At 37.4% G+C, this 14,666-nt stretch overlaps 1 protein-coding gene across 2 annotated transcripts in view; it reads right to left on the bottom strand.

Moving 5' to 3' along the window:
- Positions 1-10,687, bottom strand: part of TFPI (tissue factor pathway inhibitor) — a 56,927-nt gene extending 46,240 nt beyond the window's left edge. For both annotated transcript variants that reach the window (XM_040971836.1, XM_040971837.1), the window contains exon 1: positions 10,398-10,687. The gene's annotated coding sequence lies outside the window, so the exon portion shown is untranslated. The remainder of the gene's footprint in view (positions 1-10,397) is intronic.
- Positions 10,688-14,666: the final 3,979 nt, after the last annotated feature.

Genomic DNA, 14,666 nt, shown 5'->3' on the forward strand with positions numbered 1-14,666 from the left:
TTCTCTCATATCTCTGCAACTCTGCCTTTCAGGTAAAAACAAACAAACAACAACAACAAGGAAAAGAAATGAAGCAGGAAAAACACACCTCTCAGAGTCGTCCTTTCCCCTTCACTTCTGGAATCATGCCCTGAATTAAACCTATGAAGGATAGGGCAAAATATGAAATCTGTATCAAATCTGTGCTCTAGTGGTGCCATCTCAGCTGCTAATGTTGTGAGGCTGCAGCTTAATCCACTAGCTGCAAAGCCCACATACCGTATCAGAGTACAGTCTCAGCATCTGCTGCGCTGCTCTGTGTCCTGCTGCCTGCTGATGTGCCTAGGTAAGCAATGTATTACCCAAGTGCTTGATCCCTGTCACCCACATGGGAGACACAGATGGTCTTCCAAGCTGCTGCTTGTCCCAACCTTGGCCTCTGGGGTCATTTGGGGAATAAAACAGCTTTCTCTGACCCTCTATCCTTCAGACAAATAAATAAATCTTATTTTAAAACATGGTATTTTTTTGAGAAAATCCATTTTTGAGGAAGTAAAACAAAATCACATGGTTTTATTTTATCCTCTTTGGCCATTTTAAAACATTGTATTTGTTTCACTATTATCCATTATATTTCTTTTTGTTTACTGTCTGTCTTTTTTGTAAAAAGGTAGCTCTATAAATGCAAGAATTATGTCTGTTCTTTCTGGTAGCTAATGGAAACTCAATAAATATGTACAAAACAAATGGACAAATTAAAACCAGTAAAAGAAAAAAAGTTCGATTTCAAAAATTAAAAACAGAAGACAGAGTTGTGATAAAGCATATTACGCCACCGCTTGCAATGCTAACATCTCATATTAGAGTGCTGGTTGAAATTCCACCTTCTGTTTCCATTCAAGCTCTGTGCTTATGTGCTGGGAAAACCAGTGGAGGACAGTCTGAGTACTGGGGCCCGGGGGAGTACTTGACACCCATATGAGTGACTCGCTGGAGCTCTGGGCTCCTGCCTTCTGTGTGACTCAGTCCTGACCATTGTGGTCATTTAGGGAGTGAACCAGTAGCTAGAAGATCTCTTTGTCTCTGTCACGCTATCTTTTCAATAGATATTTTTAAAAAATAAAAAGATCCTGGAGAACTTTAAAACAAGCATAAGCAAAAATTATTTGAAACTTTATGGCTCTATAATAGACATCAGTTGTGTTGATATTGTATTAGAGAAGATTATAATTGTTTACTAATTATTTATTCCTTCCTCTTCTCTCCAACCCCAAATCTTGCTCATGTTCTGTACTTTAAATCCACTCCACAAATGCTACTGAATGGACAATAATGGAGTCAGACCAGCATTTGCTTTGCAAACGGGTGGGGAGAAGTGTACAGACTTAGGTCAATTACTGAGCTGCAGGAAGAGGCGCGGTGTGGAGTCGGACATGAAGTCAAACCATGAGAGTTCACCACTGCAGCTGCCTAGCAATGATCTCAGTGGTTTACATGTTAAGAGTCTTAGCTCACATTGACTGTGGAACCTCTAAAACACTATACAGTTTTTCAAGGAATTCCAATGGTCCTTCCAAAATTCATTCTATGAGTGTTTTAATGTATCTGATTGAATTATACGTTATCACAAATCATGGACTGAGATGTGTTTTACAGGTACCTGTCTTGATACAATGTCCAGTTTGTTTCAAACTGTCAATAACAGAGTAATACCTGCACTCACAAATTATTTCCTTGTGTATTTTTAATGATTTGATTATAAATAATTTTCACAATTATCAGTTTAATTATTCATTCAAAAGTATCTATGGCATCGTGAACTCTTAATATAATTTCTAGAATTATAATAACTTTAAATTAAATAGATTTAGTTTATTCCTACCTCTGCTATGTGGCCTGATTTATGAAAAACTAAAATGAAAATGGAAGAGAATTTTGTGATTAAATGTTGATAGGTTAGGGAACACAAGGGATCAAGGACAAGTATAAACTGCCTTAGACAAAGGGATCCACGTGCCATTCCAAGCTCTGAGGTGAGGAGACCAAGAGAAGGACATGCCTCAGAGAGGTGATGAATTCAAGGTGAGGATGATGGAACATCTGGGAATATTTGTGAACTTTCCAGAGGAGCCCTGAAATTGGAGGCTCAGTATAGCAATTTGTACTAGAGATAAAAATGTAAGTATCCACAATGGATTATCACTGTTTCAGTGGAATAGATGCAGTTTCTCTATTCGGCCAATGTTGTGGCACAGCACATTAAGCTGCTGTTTTTGTTGCTTACATTCTATACTGAAGCACCAATTTCCTGCTAATGCATTGGAGAAGGCAATGGAAAACGGCCCAAGCCACCCATGTAGGAAGACCATGACGGAGTTCCTGGCTCTAGGCTTCAGGCTGCTTTCAGGCCTGGCTGTTGTGAGCTCTTGGGGAGGGAACCAATGTATGAAGGATCTCTGGCTTATCCCCTCCCCTCTCCTTTACCTCTCCCCCCCCATCTCTCTCCTACCTCCTCTTCTCCATTCCTTGTGTTACTCTGCTTTTCTGAAAAAAATAGATAATTATTTAGCATGCAATTCTAAAACATCTCATAGGGAGCATGCTCCCAAGTGCTTTTGGAAATATAAATAAACATAATTCACCTAGTGACTCTGTGAGCTGAGCATGAAGATTGTGGCAGATATCTGGGAAGGGACCTCTAAAGAGCAAGAATGGGGAAACGACAGAGGAAATGTCCATCAAATGAGAAGAAATCTGACAAGCACCAGTAAAAAAAAGGAATAAAGAAATGGCTTATTGCTTAATAAACAGCTAATATTTTGTTATACATGAGAACATCTTTGTTCAAATATGTGCATAAGGGTGCCAGTAAGCTCAGAAAGGAAGAGATGGCGCCCCCAGGCGGCCGGAGCAGCTCCCTTCGCTGTGACCAGTGGGAACCAGCCTGACCTCAGCTGCAGGAAGCAAAGCAACGTGACTCTGAGACCCTGCAGCAAAAGCAGAACTGAAAAGCAGATGGGACCCAGGCGGTCAGGCCTCTTTCCCATTGCCTGTGTGCCTGCAGAAGTGAGAAGCAGGTGAGACCCAGGCGGTCAGGCCTCTTTCCCATTGCCTGTGTGCCTGGAGCCTTTCCCCATGTTCCCACTCCCTCCAGTCCTGCTCTCACGTCCCGGGCCTTTGCCCTGAGCCTGTGTGCCTTTCTTCAGGTAGCCTGTCTCCTCCTGGGTCACTCATGGGCAGGGGGAGTTTACCTCTTCCTGCTGATTTTATGTTCCAATGGGATACACCCCAAAGTGTTCAAAGTTGCTTTGTAAAACAGTAATAGTGATAATAACCACAAACGTAGATGGCTAAATGCACATCCATGTTTCATTTAACAGAAAGAGAAAATGAAAGTTGTAACTAATTTTGGGTTTCCAACATTATACAATTATTTGATATAGAAGCACTTCTGTGTTCCAGATGTTCTATTACAGAAGGTTAAATTGGCAGTGGTGATGACTGGAAGGTTATGTGAGAAAAGTCAGAGGATCATAAATTTAAAAAACTGTACACAAAAATATATATGTATTATTTTAAATCAACAGAAACTCATATTTATGGAGAAAATTGGGAAAGACAAGCACTTGTATTTTTGTCATTTACTTAATTTTTGTGCTGTTACTTTGGTCAGCTTGTTTGTTAATGAAACAACCGTTTTCTGACCCTTGGCATAATTGGCAGACTCCTTAACTCATTCATAAATCCAGATCTCAGTAATAAATCTTTATTAGTCTACACAAATCAGAATGATTTAATTTCTTTTCCAGTGATTGATTTAGCTATTTCTACATAATAAGCCTTTGTCCAACATGAGAATAGGGAAAGCATGTTGTCTTCCAAGGGTAAGACATGAAAATGAAAGTGATTTTTGTTTTCAACACAGTTACAAGGTAGAATCACGATATTCCCATTCATGTGTCCCACTTGCATGCAATGCCTGGGGCTGAAGCAGCCATCTTGCAAGACTGAAAATAACTTTGAAATAAAATTACTGTGTGGTGAATGATGACAATAAGAATATCTAAGGAACTCAGAGGCTCCAATCACCAGTCTCAAGGCTTCCTACTTTGTTCTTGAATGATGTGGGATCATAAATCACCTCATTATTTAAGCCACTTCTGCTATTTCCCCCCTTTTTTTAGTGGCCAAAGATAAACTGTGTCTTCTGTTTTTCTTCACCTAACAAGCTATTCATCATTTTAAAATACTTTTAGCTTGAAGGGTGCTTAAGGAATAAGAATATTAAATTAATTATCCAAAGCCCAAGCCAAAACTTTGTTATTAAAACTGTTTTTACATTTAAACAATGCCTAAATGATCTTTCTTTTAGCTACAGGAGAATGAAATCTTTACAGTGTACTTCGAAAGTATGCATAGATGAAACTGGCAGACTGAACCAAATTATTTGGTGCTTGATGAACTCATTAATATGAAAATAGTGACTTACAAATAACAATAAAAGTCAAACTCTCCTCTTTCCTCTCTACTGCAGACTGAACTGACTGTAAACTTGATTACTAAAAGATTGGCTGTTTTAGTGGGAAGCTTCTTTAAGATTTGACCCTTGTTACAGGAAGTCATAATTTTCTGGAGGATTACTTATTATGAGCTCATGAGTCAAACACAAGGCTTATCTGTATTTTACAGTGTAACAATTTCACTGCTTAAAAAAAAAGAAAAAGAAAAAAAATGTGTTTCTCTCTCACACATGGGGCTGTGATGTATGGTTTTAAAACAGGAGCATTTCCTTCAAGAATAAATACATTAATGAGTTCATTGTGTAGACCAGAGTTCCTACTATTCAAAGTGTAAGTAAATGAAAGCTTTAAAAAGAAAGTCCCCCCGGGATCAGACTTGGTTCAAGGTTGGAACTGCAGCTTGGTGGTGACTATGTCCATCTGCTTGGATGACACCTTGAGTTCAACCTCTCTGAATCATTCTATGAAGCAAGGAACACGAGGCAGCTGAGTCATGTTCCTTCAGGGACCATTAGTAGGTTGCTGTTGGGCCACTTCCATGAAGCAGTGAAATGTCTGGACAATTAAAAGCATGAGAACCATGGTCCGGAAAGGACAGACAATTGTTGCCACTCACTTTGTTTTATCCACAGCGTCCAATCAGTAATTCTTTTTTACCCATTTTCCTCCTAGTAAATGCTCAATATTTTGCATTTTTACACAGAGCAGTTAAATTGTCATTCTTTTTTTCCCACCTTATAAAAATGTTATCTAACACATAAGCATATAATCAAAGAACAGATAATATTTTTTCAACGTTCACTTTCATTGTAATATGTGAGAATGTAGATCAGATCTGATTTTTTACTAGCTACTAGAAATCTTTTTAGATTGGCTTACAAATGTTTAAGATGTATCACATTGTATATTTTTGTGTCTTACAAAGAATTTGATATGCAAAAAGAGGATATAGTTACTTCTAGCTTTGAATATTACTTATTTAAATTTTTTGATATAACTGAAAAGGATTTTGGTGTGTAAAATGATAGCCTGTTCTTCTCAAGACATGTATTTATCCATAGAATATCTTATCTCCTACACCTATCTTGTCTTCTTGGGGAACAAAAGTGCTCAACACTCCTTTGAACATAACTACTACCCTTTTTCCATAGATAAGTTAAGCATTTCTCAGATGCATCTTTTATGTTGATATGTAAGCTCCTGGGAGATCTGAAGAAAGCTGTCAGCTCCCTCTGGCTTGCTAATCCATATGTAGGGATATCTCTTCCATATACATTCTTGAAGACCATCTCTGGACAGCCAGCCATGGTATCTTTAACCATTTACTTTTTACCAATAAAGCAACCCTGAAGCAGCCCTCCAGCAGTTTCTGTTTTCTGAATGGGGAAATGATAATATCTAAGGAAAGAATTTAAAGCCATATAATACTGAGACTCAAGAGAAGTCACTAGCCCAGAGAAAAAATGGGATGTCAGACACCGGTCAAGAAAGGCTATAAAGTGTTTGGTAATCTTTGTTGACTAGTTTAAAACATTGAGCCATAAAGTAGAGCATGGAAAATGTACTTTTCCTTTAAATAAGCAGTGGATGGCAGATTTTTCTGTCTATCCCCCTCTCTGTCTGTAACTCTGATTTTCAAAGTAAATAAATCTTAAGTAATAAAACTGCACATAAAAATAAAATTTACTACACACCAGTTTGAAAAATAAATTAACTTTGTTGTTTCAAGTTTTCTTACAAAAATACTACAAAAATGGCTTGATATCACTTGAATATAAATGAGGATAAATCACAGATGACTAATCTAAACTCCAAAGCAATCACTAAAATAAACTATAGGATTACAGCAAATAAGCAAATAAAGGAGATAAAATGATAATTTGTATAATACTCAGTCCAAAATAAAACAAAAAAGTTATGAGATGATAGAGCCAATATATAAAAATGTGGTAATAATTAAAACCTGAGCATATTAAATATCACATGAGATGCAGTATGATGGTTCAGTGGCTAAATCCCCTCAAAGGAGGTGACGGCATCACATATTGATGCCAGTTTTGTCCCAGTTGCTCCACTCCCTATCGAGCTCCCTGCTTGTGGCCTGGGGAAGCAGTGGAGGACGACACAAGACCTTGGGCCCCTGTACCTGTGTGGGAGACCTGGCTCCTGACCTTTCTGTCTCTCCTCTCTTAAAACCTGATCTGTCTTTCCAATAAAAATAATCTTTTTTAAATATTAAAAAATAAATATAACACAAATGGTAAATGAAAACACTGCCAAACTGGAAAGTAAGGTCATCAATCACAGAGATATTAACAACAAATTGCCAATGCTAAATAAAAAAGGATGCAAACACATTTGATAAAAGTATAAAGATTTGATCTGAATGAACTTGATATAATTGATATTTATCTATTTCATTTTCACAAAAGTGTCATATACATACTCAAAGTACATGCAGGGTATTTTCTAATTTAGAAAATATTCAGGGCCACAAAGCATGTCTCAATAATATTCAAACCATATAAAATATGCATTGTGATTCTGATGTAATTAAATTAGAATACCATGAAGTTCAGCATTTTAATTATTTCAAAATGTACAACCTAGTGGCCATAATTGCATTCATTAAAAAATATATTGACAGTAATTATTTTCACTGTTCAAACAGAAACTTGGTGCTGGTAAAGCAAATATTCATCATTTATCCAAAAACATTACTATCATTTTGGAGACATCAGATTTCTTAGATTTGTTCTACTTTAAAGTCTTGTGAAATGAGGAGTAAGATAACTCTTATATAGTGTCATTAGTATAAGATTTAGGGCATGGGTAGAAATAGTCACAGAACAGTAATGAAAATTCTATTCATGTTTTTATAAAGTTTTTTATTGGTAGATATTTTCACATTCCCAATGTTGAAACAGTTCACTGCAAGTAGATAGAATATGGTATTTATTCAATCATTGTAGAATGGAGGAATTCCTTATAATAATTCTAAGTGTTTCGGGAGCTGTGTTGTCTACTAGATGGAACAACGGGGCCAGAACTGTTGCAGCATTAGGATTGCTTTATTGATCATGGTACCCTTTTGTTTGTTTTTGAAATTTATTTTTTCCATTTAAGAGAGAACAAAGGATTCCAAAGGGAGGTGTGAACAGTGTTGAAAACAGTAGATTTGATAAGGACCTGGTGTTTCTGGCTACTTGTAGGATATGAAAAGAAGGAAGGAAGGCCAAGTGATAAATTGCCCTCAGCCATTAGGTAGTGGAATCTTGGGCTCTGGTACAATGCAGCACACACTCCTCGGAAAATGTAGATAGGAGAGCTGGATACAGAAAGCTGCATCCCCGGAGTTTATTGGCAATAACAAGAAAGCAGTCACTGAGGATCAAAGAGTAATGAGATAGAGGCTAGGATGAAAAGAACTTGTTAGAAAAACATGAACTTTTCCCTTATTTTGGTGAGATCTGACTTCTGAAACAAGGAATACAACAGCCACCTAGTTTGTCGAAATTAGATTGCTCTAAATCTGCATGGTAACACAAAGAATGATATTTTGGTTTTATATTTCCATAAAAGATAGCAGAATCTACTTTTGATACTTCTGCATTGAAAGACATACTTTCTATTTTGAAGAACTAATCCCTGAAAACTGTAATTCCTCAAATGAGTTAATGAAACACAAAAAGGGCAGCTAACTGGAAAAGCCTTTTTTCTGTAATGGATGAATGAGATTGCAATAAAATTATTAGGTCATCTCTACATAACTAATTATATTGGTGATGGGATTAATTCGTTTGATCTACATTGCCATTCAACTTGTTTCATTTAACCTAGTAAGTGAGACTTTCGGGGAAAATCCTATTGTGAATCATTTTTTCACCTTCTGTATTGTCTCTCCCTTTCTGATTTTATTGGGGGAGTTGTGGGCAAGGATGATTATTTTATATTTCTCTTATTATTTGGTAGAAATATCAGCTGAAATTTGTCTTAAAGCTTGTGACACTTAAGTTAATCAGCCAGGATTACAGCTAATTAGTAATCGTTGGGATTTTTTTGGATATTCTGGAAATATATTGAGCTTTTGAGTTTGCTCTGATTTCTTTAATAGTATGTCATTCTGTCAATAGACCTTTAACGTTTAAATTATAGTAATTAATTAAATTATCATTATATAATTATATAATTATTATATTAATTCTTTAAGAATTCTTAAAGAAGAGGTAAATTATGAAAACAAATTTATAGCATTTTCTCATTCCTTTTGTTATCATTTTAATATTTAACATTAATGCTTATAGTAGAAAAGTCTTGCCAAAACACTTACGAAATTAACATGAAGCGTAGGTTTAAGGACAATCAGATCATCTAGCACAAGTTGATGGCGTAATTAATTTGAGTGACAGCCACAATTCTAATACTTTGGAACTAATCATAGGAAACCACACAAATCCTACAAGATGTTAGACTATACCTTCAAGAAAAATAAAACAAATTAAAACAGAAACTTGTCCAGTACATGCACAATAGAGGGAAAAACCAAACAGTGGCATATACACATCATTAAAATTGCCAGTTAGATTCCATGGCCATCTATGACAAATTTGATTTCATGAAAGACCAACTGGAGGCAATTAAAGAGTTTATTTTGGTTTTAAGGTATTATTTTGTTATATTAATTATCTCTATTTCTGTTCATACCTTCAGTTTCAATTTATCCCTACTATTTCATGTTAATTTATTGCCATATTTTCTAGTAAAATAAGTTTCAGAAACTTTCTATGCATTAAAAAGTAGAAAACATACTTATTAAACACCATGAAATAATCATGCACCAAAGCAATGAATTCAAAATAATCTTTCCTTTTTTCAATAAAAGATTAGGTTCAAACATTTTCAAATATCTCAGTATTTCATAACTTTGTCCTTCCGATGTAAACACCATGCCTTTTATACAGACCCTTCCTGCTTGGGTTCTGCCTCTAAATTCATGTTATCTTCTGTTACACAAAGTCATTTTGTGACTAATTTCCAGAGCTCTGAGTCACAGTGTGGCTGTGGCTTATCTGTTCTGTTCTGTTCTTCCACATGGCACGCCTCTTAGCTCTCATTTTTTGCTAGTTATTTTACACAAATGAACTTTTTCTATGAAAAAAAAATAGGTGTCTCCGAGTTTTGTGGGTGAGTATTGCTATATTATGTACTTTCCTTCATTGTAGAAGCAAAGTTTAGTCATTTCAGAACCAGTAAGGACATGCCATTTTGTTATCTGGGTATGTAATCCATTGCTTTTTTTTTTTTATGTCATTGAACATATATAGACTGGATCACAAATATTCTTATTTAAGTATCTTATATTATGTCCTTTTTGGAGACTTAGAATATATCCTAGAGAGATTTTGTAAATGCTGGCATGAAATATGAAGATTAAAAGAATTATAGTATTTTTACTTCATTTTAAAAATCATCAACTAAAGGCAGTGCAGCAAGTTTCTTCACAATGAAGCTGACAGTCTCACTGTATGTTACTAAATGCAATTTTAAGATAAACTGAACCTTAAAGAAATTTCAATTAAGCAGGTATAATTAGTAAAAAAAAAAAATCAACTACAGTGTTAAAATGATAAAAGTCTACATTTCATCAACAACTTGAAAAATCTTCATGGTCTTAAAAGCACACACATGTCCTGCATACACATATGTTTGAGGAGTTCATGCAAAATGCTGAAATCAATTTGGCATTGAAATGTGAGCTTGCATATTCACAGGGAAGGGCTGATTTTCATTTTAGGAAAACAGTGATCCTGCTCTTCTCAGCTTTGCCTGCCTTTCCCTAAAGAGAAAGAACTTACAACTCATTTCCCAAGCACCAGCCAGCAGGTTCCAAGTACTCACAGGAAAATCTCTGAAGAAAGTTCTTGGAAAGATTTTATTCAAAGCGGAGTTGAAGCCGTTTTGTCTTCCTTTTCAGGTGATGAAGAGTACATTTATCTTCTCTACTTCCTCTTTTAAAGAGATCAGGGAGGCGGGGAGTGGAGGAAACTCGAAAGAAATGCGATCTGATCTTATTTGCAGTGAAGGGGAAAGGTAAGAATTTGCCAATGATCCAGCCCCGGTGGCTCTTGTCATTTGGGTCAAAAGGGAGTCTCAGCCCGTGTCAGAGCCCTGGGCAGCCGGGAGTAACTGGGCTTCCTGTGAGGTCACTGCAGCTCTGACTTCACTTTGTCTAATTTCGCCAAACTTTCCCAAGGGCTTTTTTTTTTTTTTTTAAGTAGGGGAAAGAGACAAAGGAAATAGCTTATTCTAGAATTATTTTTAATACCTGCATTTTTTTTACTTTTGGAATTCTTTTTGTAACCAACTCATCAAAAGCCCTTTTCTTCCTTAGTTTTCTTAAAAATTACGTATGTCATAAGATTGTCAATAAATGAATTCATTTTCAGTTGATTTCTTCAAATGATTTCATCTACATCTTCAGTTTATTAGGGTAAAAAAAAGTTGAGGGCTACCTGGAGTGTCTCTTATTAGAGAAAAATACACCGTATTATAAATTTCAGAATGTCAGTCTGTGATCCCCACGTCTATTATTTGCCAGCTTTGCATATTTACCTGTTATTTAAATCCTTTTTGCCTCAGTTTCTTTATCCTTAAATGATATATTCAAATACCCTTGTTTTGGAATAAGTACCAATGTGTCTATAAAAAACATTCAAGCAATCTCCAACGTGGAGCACACCTACATAAATGACGGAGGAGCGGTGGTACTGTGGCTCAATGGGCTAATTCACCAACTGCAAGTGCCGGCATCCCATATTTTCTCCAGTTCATGTTCCAGTTGTGCCACTTTTGACCCAGATCCCTACTTGTGGAGGCAATGGATGACGACTCAGTCCTTGGAACCTTGCGCTGACATGGGAGACCCGGAGGAAGCTCTTGGCTCAGCTTTGGCCCTAGTGGCCCCCCTGGGGAGTGAAACAACACATGAAAGATATTTCCCTGTCTCTCTGCTCTGTAAATCTGCCTTTCCAATAAAAAGAAATAGATCTTGAAAAAAAGGCTGACTACTACTCAGGCTGCTTGTATTACTACTTCCATCATCATCATTATTATATGAACTACATAAATATTTAAAGAGATCACTTAGCCTTACTTTGATGTGGGTCCCTATATTTAAATTCAGCTCAGTGGAACTATGAAGATATCAGACTAAAATCACTTGGAATTTCACAAGATGCTACAATTTACTGAAAACTGAGTCATGTGATTAGAAAACCTACCAGTTTGTTTTCTCTGTCAGGCTGTGTGTCTTCGACTTTTCCTTCTCCTCCCTTTGACATGTATCTGTGAAAGGGATAAACGTTCCTCTTAGTGCTTTGTAATTTCTGTTAAATAATTAGTGAGTGACGCAAAAGTTGTGTAATTTCTCACACCTGGCTGATGCTGTGGGTTCTCCACGTGTGATAATGTCACACATCCAGGAAAAGGGAGTACCACGTGTGTTCAATCCGAATTCAGAGCAGAGACACTTACTTCCTCTTGCCTCCTTCTCTCTCATCCCCTTGCACTTTTCTTTCTCACCCACGTGCTGCATTTCACAACACACTGTGTTGTTCTGCCACCATTGACACTCTTGAATTGCTGAGGAAATACTTGTTCTTGATGCTGCAGGGGACATTGACCAATCTTTTGGCCAACATATCAACTCTGTTAAGTAAAGATAAGCTCAGCCAACCAGATTACTTTCCTTGGAAGTGGGTATTAACAGAAAAAAGTAGTTAGGACATGGCAGAATCTGAACTAAAATATCAAGCCAAGAAAGTCTTGAGGCCTACTGGCTGTGTGCAAGGTTTATGTGAAGACAGGTAGTTGAGAGGGAAAGTTGAGAAGAAGACGAAAAGGTCAATTGTTAACCTCTGAGCTCGAATTAGGGAGAGTGAGGGCGAGAGTAGGAATGAGAAGCAGGTGAGAAGTAGATGATACCTTCCTTCCTCGAGGAGAGGACCGCTGAGGCCTGCTTCCAATTTCCCTAAGTGCTAAGAATCTATGTCCTTGTCATAACCAATTTTGTCCTAAGTTAGTACAGTAATATATTTCTTTTTGTATAAACAAAGATGAAAAGCCACAGCTGTGCTGACAATCTTTGTAGAGATCATCAGTTTTATGGAGTGGCACTTTTCGTCATTTCATTGTCACATATGGGGTATGTGTGTGCTCACGAGACTGTAGGAACTTGATGTGAATGCCTAATGCTGCAACTCACAGAATCTGTTGACCCACCTCTTTCCTCCATTATATCTGTCTGCAGTTCTTTTGGGGTTTACTGCTTAGCTGCCATTTCACATTGCATAAGTCTATGTAATTGGCTTAAAATAAATTCAGTAATGTGTTTAATAGAAATCATTGCATCTTATACAACTCTGTATTTAGTCAACAGCTAAATGCTCCAATTAATCACTTTGCCATAAGTAAAATTTAAAAAATTAAGGATGTATTTTATTTTAAAAATTTTTATTTATTTATTTATTTGAAATTTTTATTTTATTTTTATTGTAAAGCCACAGAGAGGAGGAGAGACAAAGGAAGATGTCTTTTCATTCACTCCCCAAGCAGCAGAAACAGCCAGAGCTGAGCCAATCTGAAGCCAAGAGCCTGGATCCCTGAGCCTCTTCTGGGCCTCCCATGCAGTGGCAAAGTCTGAAGGCTTTGGGCTGTCCGGACCACTGATTTCCTAGACTACAAACAGGGAGCTGGATGGGAAGTGAGGCTGCTGGGATTAGAACCGGCGCCCACCTAGGTTCTCAGAGAGTGCAAGGCGAGTGCTTTAGCTACTAGGCTACTGCTCCAGGTCTATGTATTTTATTTTTATTTGAAAGACAATTACAGAAAGAAGGATGGAGGGAGAAAGTGAGAGAGAGAGAGAGCAAGAGCAGAGAGAGAAAAAGAGAGAGCAAGAGCAAGAGAGAGAGAGCGAGGGAGAGAGAAAGAGATCTGCTGGGTCACTCCCCAAATGGATACAATAGCTGGAGCCGAACAAGTCTGAAGTCAGGAGCCTGCAGCTTCCTATGGGTCTCCCACGTGGGTGCAGGAACATGTGCCATTCCCACTTCTTTCCCAGTCTATGAGCAGGGAGCCTGACTGGAAGTGGAGCAGCTGAAACAGGAACCAGGGCCCGTATGGAATGCTGGCACTGCAGTGAGAAGCTCAGCCTGTTACACCGCAGCAGTGGTCCCTATATTGTTATTTTCTTTCTGAATCATAGAATTTGAAAAATGTTCTAAGCTATTAATATGAACTTTTATTTATTGATCAACATATAAATATAGGAATTGACATTGTGGCACTAGGTGAAGCTCCTGCTTGCAGTACCAGCATCAGAGAATGAAGTCCTTGCTCCCTACCATGGCAGCTGGGAATTCAGTAGATGGTGGTCCAAGTATTTTGGCCATTGTTTTCTCTCTCTCTCTGTGCCTTTCATATAAATAAATGTTTTATCAAATATATAAAATAGTTTTTATTTTTACTTGTCCCATATATCAGGAGATTTTCCTTAATTTTATACATTAAAATCCTTGCTTCCTACATGTCAACAGGTTTAGGAAATTATGATTAAAACAGAATTTGGAAAAAGTTGGCTCTTTCTCATTATCAGTAAGAACACTGAAATTACAGAGAATGTTAATATTTCTAATGAGACACAAATTTTGAAAAATATAACAAAATTAGTGGGCCTCAGGACAGGGCGTCTCATGCTTGGATCCCACATGCCAGCCACCATGTGCACGTGGTGAGCTGTACCCGGGTGGCCAGTGCGCCATTTTGCACCAGGCTCCGCCTGCTGGCCACCCGGACGGGAAGCTCTGGGGTTTTGTTTCTTTGAATCGCTGCTTAGGTAGCTCCAGGCTGAACCCACTGTGCTTCTGGGATGTGAGTCAATCCTAAAGATTCCCAATGACAGTAACTCTTCCTTTGAAGTACTTGTAATCACTTAACAATGCTGAGCACCGAACACCAGTCCATGCAAAAGCTAAGGCTCGGGGCTTGTCCAGCAAGATGTCCTATTACCTGACATGATGATGGATCAGCAGATGGGTTACATTTGGCAGGGCCATGACATTATCTAGCACTCAAGAACCATATCCGGGGGTAGATTCTGTGGGGGTGTGT

Source organism: Ochotona curzoniae, unplaced genomic scaffold (assembly GCF_017591425.1).
Source record: "Ochotona curzoniae isolate NIBS_2020 unplaced genomic scaffold, NIBS_Ocur_1.0 contig_2210, whole genome shotgun sequence".
NCBI classification, from domain to species: Eukaryota; Metazoa; Chordata; class Mammalia; order Lagomorpha; family Ochotonidae; genus Ochotona; species Ochotona curzoniae.